The following is a 22,704-nucleotide window of genomic DNA, read 5'->3' on the forward strand; positions in this document are numbered from 1 at the left end:
TAATACAAATAAACAACGTAGGCATTTTTATTATCTGAAATAGGAACATGAATTTGGACAAAAAATTCCCGTGGTTACATTAACTTGGTATAGTGGCAGTTGCATTTTGTTGTTGTTGTTGTTTTTTGGTACTACTGTTGTTGCCTAAATTTTTCCAAATGCTAGGAGAAAGCACACTTTCATGTTGTCTGCATGATTAATTGCACTAGTCAGAAATATACGTGATATTTGCTGTAGAATCCTATTAAGTGGTTAGAATATTAATGTTGTACGAAGGGTGGCTTACTACATATCGCTATTTGGATCATTTGTTTTTTGCATATACAGATAAAGCACTCCCTTATAGCTTTCCCTCCATGGTAATTTATAAAACACCCTAGTTTGATATTCTGTGCGTGCATATTTAAGTAAGATTCATATTACTTATAGTTCATAGTGGAAAACATACATTTATGGTAAAGGAATGTGCATAAAAGAGTATGTAAGTGTGTGTAAATGTTTTTACAGCTGCACTTTAATGTAACTTGTTCTCTGTTTACAGAATCATGCAGTGCATTTTGGTTAATAACAGAACTATTAAACTTTGCTCTGAAAAATTAGGTACCATTACTAGCAGGTAGCTAATGAAACCAATCAATTTTCCTCTTCAAATAGGCTTTGCTTTGAACAAGATGCGCTCATATCATCACTTGAAAATTACGTAAGATATTAACACCTTGTGTCTTAACCTACATGCTTTGCCTTATTTTTGAAGGCATTTTTGCATAGTCCACATTATTTGCACAAGAATATATTAAATCTGAATTTTCTGCTTGTGATACTTTCTGCTTAATAAAGTACTTGGATTTTTTTTTAATTTTAAAATTGTAACTATTGGCTCCCAAGCCCATTTATGGGGGTGAGGGGGAAAGTGTTAGTTTGTTAGTGGTGCATAATTCTGTGGGAGCTAGGACTCTGTGGTTTTTGTGGAGCAATGTAGAGCTACTTCCAATTAATGTCAATATTAATTGAAGGACATTGTCAGTAAAACATTTCTCTCCATTTGATCTACATTGAAGTTAACTGATACTGTAATTTTTCTACTCACCTATAAGTAGGCAGTGCGTAACAAATTAAGCAGTAGGATACAATACCTATGTGTTTATTTCTCTATCTTTGACCAAGTGCCAGGGGAAAGCGCGAACGCAGTCCCCCACTACCACAAATTATGCAGTCGAGTTTCCCGCATTTGGGGAAATTGCGGGGGTCATCACACCCGCAGTGGAATGTATGAGCCTGGGAAAACCACTTTCATGATCATAGCATCTCCCCTGCCAATACCTGTGTGGTAAGATGCAGCTATAGGCACAGTTGGGATGTATGGTACAGCCAAGTTCTTCTCAAATACCCAAGTCCGAAAATCCCTGCTGGAGAGAGTGGCTTGTTGCCATTTTATATAAAGACTAGGAAAACATGATTGTCATACTTGGAATGGCTTAAAATATTTAATAAATAAGTAACCACTATTTCTACCCTACTGTATTTGTTTGCAGACCCTAAGGGCTTGGCTACACTTGCGAGTTAGAGCGCATTAAAGCAGCCCCGGGCGCCCTAGCTCACTACCCGTCCACACTGGCAAGGCACGTAGAGCGCTCTGACTCCAGGGCTAGAGCGCTCCTGGTACTCCACCTCAGCGAGAAGATTAACACTTGGTGCACATTGGCTGAAATGCCCAGGCGTCAGTGTGAACGAGGTGTTGCATTACTGCACTCTGATCAGCCTCCGGAAACTTCCCATAATCCCCTTAAGTCAAGTGGCCACCCTTGTCATTGTTTTGGAATCACTGCAGGCATGCCCATACGCCCTTTGAAAGCTCCATTTCTGACAGCCGGCATGCTTATCTGCTCTGAGACAAAGCAACCATTACTGTGGAATGCTGTATGTGAGAGAAAGAGAGCGAGGCGGGGGGGGGGGGGGACGGACACAGAGGGGGTTTGCTGCTGTCTGAACTTACAAGACAGCATGCTGACGTGCTCTCAGCCCCCCAAAAACCCACTCTCTCTCCCCCCACATACACACAACACACTCCCTGTCACACTCCACCCCACTCCCCTCATTTGAAAAGCACGTTGCAGCCACTTGCATGCTGGGATAGCTACCACAATGAACTGCTCTCTGTGGCCATTACAAGAGCTGCTAATGTGGCCACGCCAGTGCGCTTGCAGCTGTCAGAGTGGGACAGATTGCAGCTCTTTTCCTACTGCGCTCTATGAAGGCTGGTTTAACTCAAAGCGCTCTACATTTGCAAGTGTAGCCATGCCCATAGTGATTTGAGTGTCTACTCCAGTCAGCATTGGGACCGCATTGTACTGGGGACTGCATAGATGAGTAACGCTGTCTTGCCCTAAGAAGTCCAACTCTTATTTTGTTACAACACTCTCTGAACTATTCACCTTCAGTCTGCACTACTTAGCCTTCAGTATCACTTAAGATGATGCAACTTCAAATATTTTCTTTTCACTGTGTTTAAACAAACAAATCGTCAAAGGTGTCTAGTTCTGTTTAATAGAGTCTTAGTGTTTGGTGGATTTCCTGCTTCCAAAATGTTCTAGATTAAGAGCCTGAAAGCATCTGTTTATCCATCGACCAAGTTACAGCATGGGTAGTATCGACCCCTAATGTTTTCCCTTCCTACTCCCCTCTCCACAATGCATTTCCGCCTGGAGCTGGAAGGACTGCTTCTTGGGGCTTAAGTGGTAGGGCATTCTCTACACTCCATTCATTCTCCCCAAGCTCAATTTCTTGTGGAAAATTTTGTGATAAAGGCCTATTGAGTGGGAACTGGATTGGGACAACCAATTTACATCACATCTACTGAGGATCTATCAGATAGCAGTAATCTTTGGCCATCACTAAGCTGGGGAGATTTCAAACTGGCAGCCTAAAGCTGAAAGGCTCAGTATTAATTCCTAGGGATATGATAATTCCCTATATTGGAAGTGATTTGCATATGTATCTGGCGGTCTTGTTAGACCTGTATTTGTATAAACTTTGCTGAAAAGAAAGGATATTTAGATGAATGCAAGTATAAAGCAGCAACCATTTTAAATATGTTGGATCCTTTCCATCCATTCCCTTTTCTCCCACCATACCTCTTAACTCTTTCCCCAATCCACAAATATGACAAAAACACACATTTATTTACACAGAAGTACATATGTACATTCTTCAGTACCTTTGTAGTTTTGTTTTCCTTCTCCCATTCCAATCCCTTAGGATAAGGCAGCTTGAGTTACTCAGTTTGTGCTTTTATTTATATTTATATAAAAAGGTGAAAAAATAAGTGGCTACTGCTCCATCAGTGTTTCCTCCAATATACAAGGAAATAATTTAATTAAATACAAATTGTAAAAACTTCCCCTCAGCTTCTAAAAGTATAGATAGTACAAAGGTACATGCTTTACTTGTAATTATTCTTACCCCCTTGCCATGGGATGATACAGTGTTCTGTCAGGCTTTGAATAGTCCCTTTGTACAGCTGCCACATAAGTGGTAGCTTAAATGATGAGAGATGGTTGGGTAAGCACACCTTCCTTAGTGGGACATGGACTAAAGGGATCCTTGCCATCAGGATTGTTGCATCCTGAGATGAGGAAAATTAAATTCACATAAAACACAGTAAATACACCTCTACCCTGATATAAGGTGACCCGATATAACATGAATTTGGATATAACGCGGTAAAGCAGTGCTCCGGGGGGGCAGGGCTGCGCACTCTGGTGGATCAAAGCCAGTTCGATATAATGCGGTTTCACCTATAACGCAGTAAGATTTGTTTTTGGCTCCTGAGGACAGCGTTTTATATATATATTTATATATATATATATAGAGAGAGAGAGAGAGAGAGGTGTATTAAGCAGTTGAAGCAAGTCAAAACTTTATATATAGTTTAACTTCTAAGGTTTAAATACTGGAAACGTGTAACTATTCACCCGAGTAAAATTACATGTCTATAAGTGTTTGCAGGATTGGTGGCTAAGGGACCTACCATTCCCACCACTCCAGCCTTTTCTTTCAGTCCCGTCCGTGTATTGTGGCCTCATCTAATCACATCCTGGATAAAGCACCAAACCACTCCACTTCATGTTTTAGTATGTTGTTTGCTTATTTATACAGTTTAACACCATGCTGTGCTTAAAATTTCAGTCTACTACATAGTATATGCAGTGGATAAAGCCTAAATGGAGCCTGAATCCACCAAAACCTTGGACTTTTCTGCCTAAGACCAGGACTGAAATCCTGATCCCATTGAAGTTCATGGCAAAACCCACCCATTAATTTCAGTGGGGCTAGCATTTCATCTCAGGTGATTGTACAGGAGTAGAGTGTACTTAGCAGCAGCCTTTGTGGCGCCTTTGAAACCATGTTTGTGACTGCAATGCCCCTTTTGAAATAAAGGGCTTGGATCTGCTTAATCTACCTATTTTATACTATGAACAATTGAAATGAAAGGATACATAAAAAGATCGTTGACCTGCTTCTTGTCATACCTAACATCTCTAGTACCATTACCCTCTCCTGGTTTATTTTTTTCAGAGAGCCTCAGTTTCTACTCTGTTCTTGACCCAAAGGAATTGGATAAGCAGCCAAGAGTACTTTGTGGCATATAACATGTCTGTGAAAATGAACAATCCATCATTCCCCACCCAACAGAAATGGAATGCCTTTGCTTTTTGAATCTGGCACCTTTTCCATTTAACAGATAACTAATATACGTGGATCTTGATTGGATTCACAGCCTAAGTTCCCGCTAAGCTGCGCGACTGCCCCGGACCTGCTGCGGGAGAGGTGCCCCAGCCCTGGCCCCAACCCAGCCCGCCACGGAGCTGCCATGGCAGTGAGAGGCGCCTCTCCCCCCCCCAGCCCAGGTGCTGCTGGGGGGAGAGAGAGCTGGGGGGAATCCTCTCTCCCCACCGTAGACCCAGAGCAGCCTGCACCCCAAACCCCTCATCCCCAGCCCCATCCCAGAGTCCGCATCCCCAGCCGGAGCTCTCACCCCCCCTTAACCCCAACCCCCTGCCCCAGCCCGGAGCTGCCTCCCCTACCCTGAACCACTAATTTCTGGCCCCACCCTGGAACCCGCACCCCCAGCTGGAGCCCTCACCCCTGGCTCCATCCCTGAGCCCCTCATCCCTGGCCCCACCCCAAAGCCCACACCCCCAGCCAGAGCCCTCACCCCCCTGTACCCCAACTCTCTGCCCCAGCCCTGAGCCCCCTCCCACACTCCAAATTCCTCGGTCCCACCCCCGCCACATGAATTTTGTCACACATCACCTCCATAGTGGTGCACATAACACAATTTATTCTGTACATGCGTGGGGAAAAATTAGAGGGAACACTTTGCTTACTCTGTATTTTATATTGGCATTGAAGTTGCAATAAGCATATTCTACCCAAGAAAAATACCATGAGTAAACTCTAGTAGAATGATAGGAATTATTTTTTTTTTTTTAAAAGTAAAGATATTTAAAATACTTGCACAGTATTGTCTATCTCATATGGAACAACAGTCTATCTTGGCCATTTTAACCTCTGATTAACTTTTTTACTCTTTTCTCTCTATAAGTCTCTCCCCTGTGATCCACCACTCTCTTATTTCTCCCCAGTCCTTCAGCCTCTTCTAATATCCTGACAGCATTCCTACAGTGTCCTGTAAAGCCCATTAGCCCCTTCCTTCCCCCGAAGAAGAGCTCTGTGTAAGCTCAAAAGCTTGTCTCTTTTATTGGACCAACAGAAGTTGGTCCAATAAAAAATATTACCTTACCCATCTTGTCTCCTTCCCACAGCATTCCCAAAGCACCTGAACTCCTCTCTGGCTGCAGAGTAAACCTGAAAGGCTATAGAAGTGTGCAGAGCTCCCACAAAGACCCTTAGCTCTCCTCTTAGCATCCAGTACCAGCAAAGTCCTTCAGCCCCCTTTTTGTGGGTAACTTTCTTCCTTCAGAAGACATTGCCGTGACAAAGGGTATCTGTAATGCTTCTCCCATAGGCGTACTAGGCATAGAGAAGGGCGAGGAGGCAGCCAGCAGAGAAGGTGGAGGGAGGAGCTGCTGCCATGTTGGAAAGGTGTCAGTCACATGGTCTGGTCAATGCCCCAGCCTGTGACCAGTATCCTGGAAGTGACCCAGTCATTGGGTTTACTACTCACTGCTGTGACGCCTCCATGTGGCTGGGGATTAGCTTTCGACCAGTCTGATGCCCCTTCCTTTAGTTGCTCATGCTGTGTCTCTCCTTCTCTTTATTTGGACTTGATTGAGCCCTCTCCGTAACGCAGGGTGCTTCCCCCTATGTCTGGTTTCACTAGGTCATTATCGTTTTCCCATTCTGAGGTATCAAAGTCCCTCTAAATTATCTGTCTCAGGAAGTCTTTCTTTCTATTGCCCAGATTGTACCCTTCCCCAGTGGCTGGTAGGGGAACCCAGGCTCCCCTTGTACTCCAGGTTGCAGCCCAGGGACCCTATGTCTAACAACCATGATCTGCTCCAGCTCCCAGACCCTGTTGCTATCTCCCTGAACTTCTTCACTACCTTCTGGCCTATCCCTGGGTTACCAGTGAAAGAGTGGTAACCATTTCAAATGTAGCACATTTAAGTATAGCTATCAACTAAAAGTGTATACCATTCATACTAGCTATCTGCTTCAGTGGTCTGAAAGCTTAGACATCCATTTCTAACTACTGTACTTGCTCTGAGTTTGATGTTGAAGGTGGAGAGAGGAAGTCTGTGTGGTGTAGGTGGTAGAGGTGGAAGTAATATGGAGAAGGTGAAATATAGGGTCATAGGTTGTTTGGTAAGTCACTAAGGGTATGTTTACACTACAAAATTAGGTCGATTTTATAGAAGTTGATCTTTAGAAAACGATTTTATACAGTCAATTGTGTACGTCCCCACTAAGCGCATTAAGTCAGCAGAGTGCATCCTCAATACCGTGGCTAGCATAGACTCGTGGAGCGGTGCACTGTGGGTAGCTATCCCACAGTTCCTGCAGTCTCTGCTGCCCATTGGAATTCTTGGTTAAGCTCCCAATGCCTGATGGGGCAAAAACATTGTCGCGGGTGGTTTTGGGTACATGTCGTCAGTCTCCCCTCCCGCCATGAAAGCAACGGCAGACAATTGTTTCGCGCCTTTTTCCCTGGGTTACCCATGCAGACGCCATAGCACGGCAAGCATGGAGCCCACTCAGCTCACCGCTGCTGTTGTGAGCATTGTAAACACCTCGCGCGTTATCCTGCAGTATGTGCAGAACCTGGCTAAGAGATGCTATCACGAGGACGATTGTGAGAAGGACATGGACACAGACATTCCTGAAAGCATGGGCTGTGGCAGTTGGGACATCATGGTGGCAGTGGGGCTGGTTGATACAGTGGAACACTAATTTTGGGCCTGGCAAACAAGCACAGACTGGAGGGACTGCGTAGTGTTGCAGGTATGGGATGATTCACAGTGGCTGCGAAACTTTCGCATGCATAAGGCCACTTTCCTTGAACTTTGTGACTTGCTTTCCCCCACCCTGAAGCGCAGGAATACCAAGGTGAGAGCTGCCCTGACAGTCGAGAAGCGAGTGGCGATAGCCCTGTGGAAGCTTGCAACGCCTGACTGCTACCGGTCAGTCGGAAATCAATTTGGAGTGGGCAAAGCTACTGTGGGGACTGCTGTGATCCAAGTAGCCAATGCAATCACTGACGTTCTGTTTTCAAGGGTAGTGACTCTGGGAAATGTGCAGGTCATACTGTATGGCTTTGCTGCAATGGGGTTCCCTAACTGTGGTGGGGCGATAGACGGAACCCATATCCCTATCTTGGCACCGGACCACCTTGCCAATCAGTACGTAAACCGCAAGGGGTACTTCTCAATGGTGCTGCAAGCACTGGTGGATCACAAGGGACCTTTCACCGACATCAACGTGGGATGGCAGGGAAAGGTGCATGACGCTTGCATCTTTTAGGAACTCTGGGTTGTTCGAGCAGCTGCAAGAAGGGACTTACTTCCCAGACCAGAAAATTACCGTTGAGGATGTTGAAATGCCAATAGTTATCCTTGGGGACCCAGCCTACCTCTTGCTCCCATGGCTCATGAAGTACATAGGCAGCCTGGACAGTAGTAAGGAGCAGTTCAACTATAGGCTGAGCAAGTGCAGAGTGGTGGTAGAATGTGCCTTTGGACGTTTAAAAGCTCGCTGGTGCTGTTTGGTGACTAGGTTAGACCTCAGTGCAACCAACATTCCCATTGTTATTGCTGCTTGCTGTGTGCTCCATAATATCTGTGAGAGTAAGGGGGTGACGTTTATGGCGGGGTGGGAGGTTGAGGCAAATAGCCTGGCGGCCAATTTTGAGCAGCCAGACACCGGGGCAATTAAAAGAGCACAGCTAGGCGCGCTGCGCATCAGAGAGGCTTTGAAAACCAGTTTCATGACTGGCCAGGCTATGGTGTGACAGTTGTGTGCGTTTCTCCTTGATGCAAACCCGCCCCCTTTGTTGATTTTAATTCCCTGTAAGCTAACCACCCTCCCCCCCCCCCTTTGATCACAGCTGGCAAAGGAAATAAAGTAACTATTATTTTGAAACCATGCATTCTTTCTTTATTAATTACAAAAAAAAGTGAGATAACTGACAAGGTAGCCTGGGTGAGGTGGGGTGGGGGAGGAGGGAAGGACAAGGCCACATTGCTTATTGTAGCCACACTACAAATCAATACTGTTTGAATGACAGCCTTCTGTTGCTTGGGCCATCCTCTGGAGTGGAGTGGCTGGGTGCCCGGAGCCTCCCCCCCTGCGTTCTTGGGCATCTGAGTGAGGAGGATATGGAACTTGGGGAGGAGGGCAGGCAGTTATACAGTGGATGCAGGGTGGGTCTGTGCACTTGTTGGCTTTCCTGTAGCTCCACCAAATGCCTCCTCATGTCCGTTTGCTCCCCCATTAGCCTCAGCATTGCCTCCTTAATGCTCATCGCGCTCACTTAATGCTTTCCTGGCCTCTGCCACTGAATGCCTCCATGCATTAAGCTGTGCCCTATCAGTGCGGGAGGACTGCATGAGCTCAGAAAACATGTCATCACGAGTGCGGTTTTTTTGCCTTCTAATCTGCAATAATCTCAGGGACGGAGATGATAAGGGGAGCATAGAAACATTTGCACCTGCGGGGGAATAAAAAGGGAGAGTAAAATTTAAGATGATTTATTTCTGAGAAGAAAAGGGAGACTTTCACAGTGAATCAAGCAATTCACAGCAGACAGCACATGTACTTTAGGTACAAGGTTGCATTTTGCCTTTTATATTGAGCACCTGCCAGTATGGTGACACATCACACACGGCTGGGCAACAGAATTTGGTTTCCAGGCGGCCATGGTAAGCCAAAGGGTACACGGGGTTGTCTTCTTACGCCTTCATAACATGTGGGAATGGTTTCAAACTGCAGCGCCCTCCTTTCCCATAGCAAGCAATGCTGGTTGGGTTTCACATTTAAAAGGAGGGGCTGCAGTTTTCGGGTGGATGTGCAGCACACACCTCCCCCCACCTCACCACGTGGCTATTCTCTGGGATGATCCCTTCACCCCCTCCCCCCACCATGTGGCTATTCTCCTGGATGATCCCTTTTAGCCAAGCCAAACAGCCCAGCATGAACGGGGTCCTTTTACTGTTCCCTTACAAAAATTCCCCTATTTCAACCAGGTGACCATGAATGATATCATTCTCTTGAGGCTAACACAGAAAGATATAAACCAAATGTTGCTTGAATGCGACCAAAACCCAGGACCACTCGCTGCCATGCTTTGTGCTGCAGTGATTCCAGACTACTTGCTAGTGGCTTGGCGTGGTAAAGTGTCCTACCGTGGAGGACGAAATAAGGCAGCCCTCCCCATAAACCTTCTGCAAAGGCTTTCAGCGTACCTCCAGGAGAGCTTCATGGAGGTGTCCCTGGAGGATTTCCGCTCCATCCCCAGACACGTTAACGGACTTTTCCAGTCGATGTACTGGCCGCAAATGCATCCCAATTCTTCAGGGCAAATCAAACATTAAACACAATTGCTTTTAAACCCTGTATTGTAGTTAGAAATGTGCACTCACCAGAGGTACCTTCTCCAGCTTCAGGGTCGGGGACCCCGCCTTGGGTGGATACTGGCTCCAGGGTGATGAAAAGGTCCTGGCTGCTGGGGAGAACGGATTCACTGCTTGCCTGCTGCGCATTCTCCTCCTCCTCCTTCTCCTTTTCCCTGTTGCATGAGACTCTCCCCTTGCAGGTGTCCACAGACAGTGATGGGGTAGTGGTAGGGTCCCCCCTAGAATGCCATGCAGCTTATCATAGAAGCGGGATGTATGGGGCTCTGACCTGGAGCGACCATTTGCCTCCTTTGCCTTTTGGTAGGCTTGCCTGAGTTCCTTAACTTTCACGCGGCACTGCTGTGTGTCCCTGTTGTAGCCTCTCTCCACCATGCCCTGTGCGATTTTGGCATATATATTAGCATTTCTTCTTTTTTATTGGAGTTCAGCCTGCACAGATTCTTCTCCCCATACAGCAATTAGATCCAGTGTCTCCCTTTCAGTCCATGCTGGAGCTGGTTTTGGGGGACAGCATGGTCACCTGTGCTGCTGAGCTCACCACACTGACTAAACAGGAAATGAAATTCGAAATTTCCCGGGGCTTTTCCTGTGTACCTGGCTAATGCATCGGAGTTCAAAGTGCTGTCCAGAGTGGTCACGTTGGAGCACTCTGGGATAGCTCCCGGAGGCCAATGCTGTCAAATTGCATCTGCACTACCCAAATTCGACCCAGCAAGGTCGATTTTAGTGCTACTCCCCTTGCCCCGGGGGGGGGGGGGAGGGGAGTACAGAAGTCAATTTTAAGAGCCCTTTAGGTCGACGGAACAGGGTTGGTTGTGTAGATGCATTCGTTTTAAAATAGACCTAAGGCGGCTAAATTCGACCTAATCCCGAAGTGTAGACCAGGGCTAAGAGATCTTAATAAATTATAGCAGTTATTCAGGTAGCCCAGTGGTTGGGACTTTCAAAAGTGCTTAGCTTTTGACCTTACTCTTCTTTCATTCAAGCCAATGGGAGCACAGTTAGGCAAATGCAAAGAGCTTTGAAAATCTCACCATAAACAACTAAAAATCATGATAGCTTTCTCTCAAGACTTCTGAGGGTTTTTCAAGATGTTAGTGAAGCAAAGGGACCTCGGATAGCATCTGTTTATCAACCACCTCCTTCCTGTAACTACTACATTTGTGCTTTTGTATGTATTATACACAGATGAGTTCTCTTAGGAAAGTAATTGAAAATAATTTTAAAATATTTGTTGGAAAAATTTGTACTGAAGATTTTTAGGTCAAATTTCTGTTACAAGTTAATGCTACATTAGAAGTATTAAATTGCTGTCAAATAGAGTCCACACGGAAGAAATAGAAACAAATGTTTTATAGCAAATATTACAATTTTAAGCTTCCTTATGGTGCAATGCTTTCCATAGTGTGGTTTTTTTGTTTGTTTTTTTTTAAGACTCAAATTCACATTTCCAGCTCTCTTGCTCCTAAATTCCTCAGGATTTGAAACCCGATTATAACCTTATTCTTTGCCTTTCAAGAACATCACACAGAGAGCGGGGTTTTTCTTAAATATTTTAAACAAGTTTCTGGAACCATACTTCAGTGCCATAATTTTTGGAGTACATGAACTGCAGTTTCCATGAATATCTCATTATTTTCTTTATCTCTGTTTAAGACCATTCCACCTTACTTAACAGGTATACATTTTAATCCCCAGTTTTACAGTTGGTTGATGTAGGTCTCATTGGAGATGAGATTTCATTGCTCTACAAAGCAACTAGACTAACAAATAATTCTGTAACTGAATTATTTTCATTCTAATTCTTTTAACCTCAATTTATAAGAAAATATTAAGTTATTTTGGGGCAGTCTTTATTTGTGTTTTGTACAGCCGTGAGCACACTGGCACTTGACTGATCATAATGAGATGCTTAGCAGTGGAGTTATTCAGCTGCAGAATGTTTATCTTACATGTGTTGAAACACTGCCAAAATAAGACTAATAAGTTAAATTTTGTAGATTCTTTGTAACTTCCAAGAGATTTTTCAGTTTAATGTGACCAAAAAACAGTACTTAATAGGTTGTTATAGTGGAGTAGTAATTTTATTACTCGAGTCTCTTGGTAAGGCTCTGGTCAGGTTGGGACCTCATTGTGGTAGGCACTTTACAAGCACAGGTACACACGATCTCTGTCCTATAGATTTTTTTTTTTTTCAGTCAAACTAGTAGAAGATGCGATCAGAGTGAGTAACAAATAGGACAGAAAGCTGAGGTTACCAAAATTACATAGTGTGGTTTATATAGGCTAACAATGTGTTGAACTTGATAATTTACAATATTTTCAGTTTTTAGTTTTTCACTTTAAAAGTTCCCTGTCAAACCGTGAGTCCCTGTTTCCATTAAAACTTTTACCCCATCTTCCAGTATACCAGAAAAAGAGACGTTAGGCTTTCTGCCTATTGTACATTTTCCCTGCCTCCCATCCATCGAGGCTATTCACAACTTCCCTTGGACCTAGCATTTTATTTTTTCCTGGGGGGAAGGGAGATCCCCCACAATGCATGACCCATTTAGGCATTAGTCTGCTAGGCGATTCTCTCTGCGCAGTTCAGGGGATTGATCCCTGCAAGCGTAAGAGGACAGAGTAACCGATCACTTGTAAAGCATATAGTCTGATTTTTCCAGTAGTCCAATGGTGTGAAGATACCAGAGAGGCAGGGGTGAAAGTAAAGTCGAAGACTTACCAGTACGGGGGGCCAGCTTTGGCCCCGGAAGAGGTGGGGTCTCGGGCGGGAGGGGCAGGTCTGGGGATCAGCGTCCCTCAGCCAGCCCTTCCATGTTGCCTGGCCCACGCCACCCAGGGCTCCAGTGGCGATTTAAAGGGCCCGGGGCTCTGGCCGCTGCCCCAGTAGCAGCAGCGACAGCCAGAGCCCCGGGCCCTTTTAAATCGCCAGCCCCGGGACAGCTGCTCCTTTTGCCCTCCCCCCATTGGCGTCCGGGGGGGGGGGGCTAATGGGGCAATGACATTAAAGCACTGCTGTGGCAGCAGTTTAAGCAGGGTCCTTAAAGCACTGCCACGGCAGCACTTTAAAGTCAGCTGGGTACAGGCCGGTGCTGGCGGCCACTTTTTACCAGTGTGCCATACCACCTTACTTTCACCCCTCCAGAGAGGGGCCTGTTACCATACTTTATCCCTCCCAACAGCCAGTCCACCAATCCCAAATAATAGCTCAGATTCTTAGTGCTGCCAACTCTCTCAATTTTATTATTGCAATTTTTGCAAAAGTTGGTACTCTTCTTAAAGCTCCAGGTGCTGGAAGCATGTGATTTGGTGAAAGTCTGCTTTACTTTTTTTTAAAGTAAGTTTCTAGCCCTCATTCATAGAAGAAAAACTTGAAAACATGACTTGAGTGTATTCTAAAGGCTCAGGTATCAGAAAGCAAATAAATGAACCCCCAGGTTTTGAAAAAAATATAATTTTAAAGATGTTCCCATGATGTTTTTAAAAATGCTTGGAGTTGGCAGTACTGGCTGGAGCTGCTGATGTACTTGGGCCTCCTGGGCTGCAAAAATACGGTCCTGTTTCTGTTGGGAGGGGGCTTGCCTAGGCCCCTTGCCCTGCACCTTCGGGCAACCACTGATGTTGCTGAGTAATACTCAGGTAGTTACTAACTTGGGAAGTTTTTTATTCAAATTTATGATATAGTGTTTAAAACTAATGTATATAGAAAGCTTATTACTCATAATCCATAAATATGTATTATACTTTCATTTTATTATCATCCTAGGAAACAATTTGGCTATCATTTGTACATGAGCCAAGATATAGTAACATTGTTTTCAACAGTGTATGTAGTGTTGGAGCATTTTAATAAATTGTCATACTCTGGATTTTTGTAGTGCTTTTCCTCTAAGATATCAAAGTGCTTTAAAAATATTAAGCCTCTCTTCACTCCGGGAGATAGTTAACAAATATGTATGGAAAAGAATCACTTGACCCACCCCAGAGGTGAAATACAGCATTTGTATGGCAGTGTACAGCAACAATTACAACAGTTTAAGACAGGAAGTGTAGAATAACATATCCAGATGAAACTGTAAAATAACTGTTTTATACAGTTGTCATTATGTTATTAGCCAGAACATTGTGGCTAACACCTTGACTTTTATAAAAGTGGCATATGATCTTTAATGACCACAAACAGAGATGGTATTTTATAAGTAAGTTAGGTAGCTTTTCCAAAAAATACCTGGTGAATTAACTTTCTGTGACTGAGATTAGCTTTCTTACATTCTGCTTGTGGCGATTTGGGGAATGTATCTGTGTCAAATTATGCATTCCATTGTGTTTTGTGAATGTTATGTTGTGTTTGACTCCATTTTGAATGTAATCATCAGTGTGAGTTAGAGCATCCATTTTGTAGTGGGGACTTGACACCTAACCTATGGCTACATTAGAGAGCTTCCTGCAGTGCAGCTGCACGTCTCTAGTGGAGCCTCTCTAAGCCAACGGCTTACAGAGCTCTCCCGTTGGTTTAGTTACGCCAGCCCCCGCGAGCGGTGGTAGCTATGTTGGTGGGAGACGTTTTTCTGTCAAATTAGCACTGTCCACATCTGCGCTTAAGTCAGCATAAGTTATGTCGCTCAGGGGGTTGGCTAATTCACACCACTGAGCGACATAACTTATGTCGACTTAAACTGTAGTGTAGTCCTTGCCCTAGTGGAGAGACTATGTCCGGGAAGCTAGGATAGAGCAGTTAAAAGCCATCAACAAAGCATGGCTCCAGTCTGGTGGAACAATGGGTTTTCTACTCGCAGGGCCATAGATTTTGAACAACTCTACCTGGCAGCTGTGGGAGGCCTGGAAATTCCCCAGCAGAAGTGCATGGGCAAGAAAGGTGTGAAACTGTTTTTAAAAGATGCTGCTTAGTGCTTCTCTATGAAAGGAGGTCATTTCATTTCCAGCAGCAGAAGAGCTGCCTGGTCTAAGGACTTAGACTAAACCAAGGATTTATACAGTTGGGGAGGTCATAGTAAGGGGGAGGTGTTGCTTTCAGGAGTTAGTTGTTTTCCTAAGATCTGTAACTCTCTTGTGCTGTGTGGGGTATTTTGTTTGTGTTTTGGTTTTTGAAGAGTTTGTGTTTATGGATAAGAAATTCCTTTGCTAAACCAGTGTTCACTTCTTTACTGCCACAATCTGGCCCCGAAGGGTGTAACATGGAAACCAACGCTCCTATAGCCAAGTGGATGCTGAGGGGAATGTGTCTAAGCAACTGGTCTCTCTCTTGTTTTTTAGAAAGTTAAGTAAATTAACTTAGATTTTTATTAGTTCTTAATTTAGTTATTAATGTGAGTTTGGGGATTTTGGACGGCATGTACGTTTTCTAGCATTTAGTAGAAAATGGATTTTGCCTCCCAGATAGTTCATTTTTGGACCAACATATCCAGTGTCTCAAGTGCTTGGGTGAAGGTGATTACTCTCACTGAAAGAGCATGCTATCTTCACACCTCTTCAATCCCTGTGAGATAGGAGCCCAGCACACTCCATGCTTTTCTTAAGAAGATGTGGAAGCTCCAGGACACAAGCAGAGATTTGTGTATTGGGCGTGCCCCATAACCAATCTAGATTGATTCAGTGGAAAAAAGACCCTTCCAAGTCAGAGTTAGTAGTACTCAGATCCACCTTGGCTTAAACATTTTAAGGTTGTACATTTTGAAATGTCATACGTCAGGAATGGATGTGTGGTTTTTATGTCATCTTTTTTAAAAAGATAATTTTGTATGGTTATCAGGTAGGCTGTAGCTTCTAACAAGTGTTTCAATCTATATGTGCAGTCGTTGTACTCTGGCAATATTTTAAATGTTTTGGGGGGTTTCCCCCAAAAGAAACACTATTGAATAAAATAATTTTCTGTTTGTGTTCCTAAAATGAAAAATTGGTACTGCAGTGCTGCTTTAGCTGGTAGTGCTGAGACAACAGCTCATTCATTCATAATAGATGAGGGAAGATATCAATTTGTCTTTACTATTTTACATTCGCAAATAGTATGCCTTCTCTTCTATTTTAAAAATTGATAAAAGTGCCTAGAACTGTTGGGAAAGGTGCTTTAAAGAAGTTTGAAGAAATAAACAAAACAGTAAAAATAAATAAAGTTATTGAGCACTGTCATCATTCAAAGCATGGTCCAAATTACAGAAGACACAGCTCATGCTCCAAAAGAGATTTGTCTGCATTGGACAGAACATAATTCAGACACTGTACGCTAGGTGACAAAGATGATCAGAAGTTCTGATCTCAAAGTGGTCTGATAACCTATCATTAGAATGTGCCTATTTATTTGTTGTTGAAAGACTTTGAGGAAGAAATGTGTTAAGGAATTTTAAGGGCTGATGGCAGTTCAGCCTGCTGGATGGGGAAGTCTTTTCCTAAGTATCAAAGATGGAATGGAAGCAGGCATGGTGAGGGTATGTCTACGCTACAATGGCAAAGCGTTTTTTTCTGTTGATGTAGGTAACCCACCTTTCGGGCGGGTAGCTAGGTTGACGAAAGAATTCTTACATCAACCTAGATGCTTCAATAGTTGGGGTTAGGTCAACCAAACTACATGACGCAGGGTGTGAAATTTTTCACAGCCCTGAGCATTGTAGCTAGGTTGACCGAATTTTTAGGTGTAGACTGGGTCTGATGAGAGTCTAATGATGATGAAGTCATGTTAGCTGGCTATGTTGTAGCCTAATGGGGAGCCAAGACTACATCGCGGGGGTTTCAAAAGCTCTTCTGGCTGCTGTTTTGCTAAAATGGTTATGAATAAGACCTATGGAGTTTTGAAAATGATAGTAGTACCAAGTCTGATAACTTAGCTGGTTGATCATCCTTGTTTTTTATAGTCCTGTAACAAAAAAAGTTTCACAAATTTAAAAAGCAGCACAAGGCAAAGCACTGATATGGCTTATACGCATGAGAATCTCTATCTGCCCCACCCACAATTGCTTTCACTTTAGAGAACATTTTTCAATTATTAGTCGACTACAGTTTTTCTGGAAGAATTTTACTTTTTGATTTTTAAGGTGTTGGAGTTTTTAGATTTTACTTGTTTAGGAAAGGTGAGGTACAGTAGTTTCCTGTGTCATCTGTAAACAACACACTTGTTCTGCATGGTTTGTCAGATTTGTTGGGCTTTTTGAGAGTTGTGGTACAGGAGATAAGAAAGGACCAGAGTGAATTTGAAAGGAGCATATTGTAACCAGTTCTATCTTTGGTATCCTGTTTTCCATAAATTATTCTCCTGTCAAAAATAAATAAATAAATAACTTGTTTTTGGAGCAAATTGCATCCATTTATATTTCCCCCTTAGAATGTAAAGGTAAGAGAGAGTTTGGTCTGCAAAATACATAGAAATATACACAGATTTAATAACTGGTCATATAAACTTAAGTGATAAAACCGATGTGCTAGAAAGCTAATCTCTAAAACTTAAAATAAGTCTAAGCATCAAATAACACCATCCAACAGGCTTTAATCTACTAACCTAAATCAAAAAGATCAAAGAAAGTTATAACTAATAGCAGCATTTGGTGGAATACTCCTGTAGAAGCAGGAAAAAGCTAGAAATTACATGTCACCTTCATATCCTGGCTTCCTGACCTTGTGTTGAGATCAAGCCCTCACCATACCAGCTGTAACCATTAAGATCTTGCCCCCAAGGGTTAAGTAGGAGAGAAACTCAGCTGTCTATAAGAGAGCAAACTCTGAAAGTTCCAGCCCCTAACATGCCCAATTCAAGGCAATCTGCGTATGCTTGTCATTCAGGCTTGTCTCTGCAGTATTGTAGGGCAGCTCCAACCAGCTTGTTTGTTTCTGTTGTGTTGCTGCTGTTTGAGCAGTTCACAAATCACACTCTGCTTCAAGACGATTTCATAAAAGACGATTGTCGTACCTTGGAGATACTGTTAATCAATTTCAAGGTAGCATTTATTTCTATAACTGCTAATCTGTTTTATTTGTGTTTTAGGAAGCATGGAAAGTATTTTACATGGAAATGTATTTAAAATCCAACCATTTTTTCTGTAGTAAATTTTAGGCTAGAGATTAAACTATTTGATATTTCAGAAATTATTACAAATGTAGATTTAAGACTTTGATGTATGTTCGGTTTATTTGCACTAAAATGTTACCCTGACTGTAACAAGTAGACTCCTTTCTTGTAAAAGGTTACAGCTGTTCAGAAACATTTGAGCGCCTGGAACAGAACAGTGCTAATACAAATATCCATTGTTACTATAGTAGGTAGTTTTGATCTTTTGTTATAGCATTATTATATGTAGTTTCTCACTTGTTTTTCAGAGTCTAAATTAACTAATGTGAGATTAAATTGCTGTTTTTTAATTTTATGCAGGGATGAAGTACATTGAGAAGTGTATTGCAAAAAATTATTATTAGCATGTCTAGCTTAATAAGAAAAATATTGCTGAAGTGAGATGAATGGGGTTTTTGGGGTTTTTTTGGGGGGGGGGTTTAAATCTGTTTTTGCACATACAGTGGCTTTGGTAAAGTATCTGCAACTACTTATGGATCATGCATTTTATTTTTATTAGCAAGTAAACTGATATAGTGGCTATAATATCTCTCCTTGATGTGCATTGACATGCATGTTTATCACTTGGGTTACATATTTAATACACAGTATTTTTCTCATTTTAAGAGAAAATAATTAGTAATGCATTTTTTAAGGATCTCCAAATATACTTTTATTTTGAAATTTGGATGTCTACAAAAAATTTCAGCATAACATTTACCAGTTTATATCATAATTACAAATCAGTGGGCATGGTATAATCAAGAGATAAACAGAATTTTTTTAGGTACAGAGAGTTTTAGTGCAACACACTGCTGTGTAATGAATCTGTAAAATATACAGGTTTTTAATCTGTTACATAACATACCTTTCAAATTGGCGTTGTGGTGGTTTGTTATAGCAGTAATTGTACCATAGCAGTGGGGTTCTTTTTGGTGACATTCTGCAGGTATATTTATATGGTAACCCCATTATACAATTTACTAAATCCCTGTGAATCTTTTAGTACAAGTAACTCCTTTTACACACCCAAAAAAGAGAGAGATTCTGATTTTTGAGTGTACATGGAGTAGGGTTATTTTGGATAATAAGAGTATTAGTGATTATGAAAACTTAAGTACCCTTTATATGGTAATAGAAAGTCACTAAACTATAAATAAGACTAAGTGTAAGGACAGTACTTCCGTTGCAGGCAATGAGTTTTTACTGCTTTCCATGCTCTTAAATTTTGCTGAGCTATTTCTACTAATACACTGAGATAAATAGATATAAATAAAACATTTTGTAGTGATCACGCTTGTCTCTAGCTATATGCCTTTTTTCAAAACAGTAATTCTTGCAGTGACCTATTATAATTCCTTTTTTTCTTCTCTGTGCATTTAGTTTTTTGTTAAACCACAAATGTGATGGTATTAAAAATAAACCGCAATAAACTAGTAAATCCTCTTCAGGTAGTTTTTGTATGAGTGTGTGTGTATGTGTGTGTGTGTATGTGTGTGTGTATATATATATATATATATATATACACTTCAGAAAAAAGAGCTTGTCAAAGCACCACAGACAGTTCCAATAATAATCTGTTTTTCATAGCTTGTGCTAAACAAGTTAACTTCTGGTTAATAAGATATTTATGAAGGTCTTAAAAATATTGTCTTCCTCACCCTTGGCTCTTTTCCCCAATCCCCACTCCTTCACCTCCTAGCTGTTGATGGGTTACTTTGTGTGCCAGCTGAGTGAAATCAATTCACTAGGTGCCCATTTGCAGCATGATCTACAATCCTGGCTTGGTGACATCTGGAAACTCCCTGTCACATGAATTGCAATTCCTGACCCAGCCTGCAAAGCAGGAAATGAAATCATGGTGTCCCAGGTTTAAGACAGGCCAGCTTGTTAGCATATCAAGCTGTTGAAGGGGATGGAGGAAAAACAGCTTAATATAGATACTGAATGTGGCAAGAGAAGGAGAATAATTTTTTATTCTGTAAATTTGATGCTTTCTTCTTCTTCTTTCGTATGGCTTGGGTAGGTAGCAACAACTACATGCTTTATTATGATTGTACCCTAATCATTACTTCATGTCACAGATATTTAGATTATTGAAAAGCTATTTATCAGCAAAGAAAGGCATGAATATATTCAAAAGTGAGACTATTATGATTATGGTCCACCTAGTTCCTGTACAGTGAAAAAAATGGAAAAATCCCAGACAAATAGGAAATATATAAGTTCAGTACCATCAAACATCCAAAATGTAGTGTTAGCATTCATAAATATTTAACACTGGTATACTCAACATGTTAAAAAGACTGTAACATGTTTAAAAGTTAGTGTTTTAAAAGTTGCTGAGAATTTCTTATAAACAATTGCTACTGAATAAAAACTGAAAAGATGTCTTTTCTTACACAGATGATAAATTTTAAAGTAGACATAAACTAAGTAAATGAAAAGTGTTTTATATGTGGAGAGGACAGACCTTTGCTTTTTGTTATCTTCTGGTAGTTTTCCTTAACTAAATAATGAAAGCTTTTCAAGGACGAACTAGCGGTTTACAACCAAAATAAAAAGCAAGAATCAGGAAATTGAGAGAAACCAACTCCCACATATTGTGAACACATAAAAATTAGATGCTAGAGAATTTTAAGAATGTCCATCTGAGAGCCAAAAACAGAGATCAACAATCATAAAGCATTTAAAAGTTTCTTGACTTCTGAACAAATACTGTCTTGATAGAGAATTAGGCTCTCCCATGAAAGCCAGTATCAAAGACTAGGCGCCACCTGTTACTTTTGTGAACTTTGGGGGGGGGAAGCAATGGCAAAAATAATTTTGGTGAAGTGAAAGGGGAGAAAGGCCTTGTCAGAATGGTTGTGCATTGAATTAATGGTATAGTAAATGGAGTCTTGGAAGGATTTATCTGAGTTTATAGAACTGAGAACAAGGTACACACTTGTGTACTAAAAGAATCTGTAGTGTTATGGGACTTGAATCCATTATACTGTTTCTTCAGGAAGGAGACTAAGCTAAGATGGTTAAATATTGCTCAGTTTAAGAATGTGTCACTTCTTGCAACATTTAGGATTAAATTGTTTCAGACAAACTTTTGGGGAGATGTTTTCATCAAGTCTCATGCTTATTATCAGGACTATCATGTTCTCTTAAAAAAACAAAAAAATACAAACAGTTTTAATAGGCTGTTTGTCTGGAGGATGTCTGCAGCTCCTGATCTGGAATGTTTTAGATACTTTAAAATGCAGTCTGAGCTGTATCCTGCCCTAAATTTAAAAGGAGCAAACTATTATAAACCAGTTTGGGGGTTATATTTTGGTGCAAGACACAGATTTGAGATATACATTTTCTTAAATGGTTAAATAAACTAATTAGCTGTTTCCTAACTATCACGTAAATCAGTCTCTGTAGCACATGACTGGAGGACAGCTAACGTAGCGCCAATTTTTTATAAAGGCTCCAGAGGCAATCCTGGCAATTACAGGCCAGTAAGCCTAACTTCAGTACCAGGTAAATAGCAGGGTCCCCCAAGAATCTGTCCTGGGACTAGTGCTGTTCAATATATTCATAAATCATCTGGGAAAAGATGTAACAAAGGTAGCAAAGTTTGCAGACGATACAAAATCACTCAAGACAGTGAAGTCCAAAGCTGCCTGAGAAGAGTTGTAAAGGGATCTCTCAAAACTGGGTGACTGGGCAACAAAATGGTAGATGAAATTCAATGTTGATAAGTGCAAAGTAATGAACGTTGGAAAACATAATCCCAACTATACATCCAAAATGATGGGTTCTAAATTCGCTGTTACCACTCAAGAAAGAGTTCTTGGAGTCATTGTGGATAGTTCTCTGAAAACATCTTCTCAATGTGCCGCAGCAGTCAAAAAAGCTAACAGAATGTTAGGAATCATTAGGAAAGGGATAGATAAGATGACGGAAAATATCATAATGCCACTATATAAATCCATGGTACGCCCACACCTTGAATACCGCGTGCAGTTCTGGTTGCCCCATCTCAAAAAAGATATACTGGAATTGGAACAGGTACAGAGAAGGGCAACAAAAATTGTTAGGGATATGGAACAGTTTCCCTATGAGGAGAGATTAAAAAGACTGGGATTGCTAATTTTAGAAAAGAGGAGACTAAAGGGGAATCTGATAGAAGTCTATAAGTGAATAAGGAAGTTACCCCTTCCCATAACAGAAGAACCAGGGGTCACCCAATGAAATTAATAGGCAGTAAGTTTAAAACAAACATAAGGAAGTACTCCTTCATGCAGTCAACCCTTGAAACTTGTTGCCAGGGAGTGTTATGAAGGCCAAAAGTATGACTGGGTTCGGTTCAAAAAAGAATTAAATAAATTCATGGAGGATAGGTCCATCAATGGCTATTAGCCAAGATAGGGATGTGACCCCATGCTCTGGATGTCCCTAAAATCCTGACTGCCAGAAGCTGGGACTAGGTGATAGGGGATGGGTCACTTGATACTTGTCCTGTTCTATTCATTCCCTCTGAAGAATCTGGCCCCAGCCACTGTCAGAAGAAAGGAT

The 22,704-nt window shown here is 41.9% G+C and overlaps 1 non-coding gene across 1 annotated transcript; it reads right to left on the minus strand.

Moving 5' to 3' along the window:
• Positions 1–1,167: 1,167 nt before the first annotated feature.
• On the minus strand, positions 1,168–1,324 carry LOC112121273. The gene has a single exon (XR_002909270.1). It is a non-coding gene; the product is annotated as a U1 spliceosomal RNA (small nuclear RNA).
• Positions 1,325–22,704: the final 21,380 nt, after the last annotated feature.

The sequence above is a fragment of the Terrapene carolina genome, unplaced genomic scaffold (genome assembly GCF_002925995.2).
Source record: "Terrapene carolina triunguis isolate 2854851 unplaced genomic scaffold, T_m_triunguis-2.0 Scaffold262, whole genome shotgun sequence".
In the NCBI taxonomy this organism is placed as follows: domain Eukaryota; kingdom Metazoa; phylum Chordata; order Testudines; family Emydidae; genus Terrapene; species Terrapene triunguis.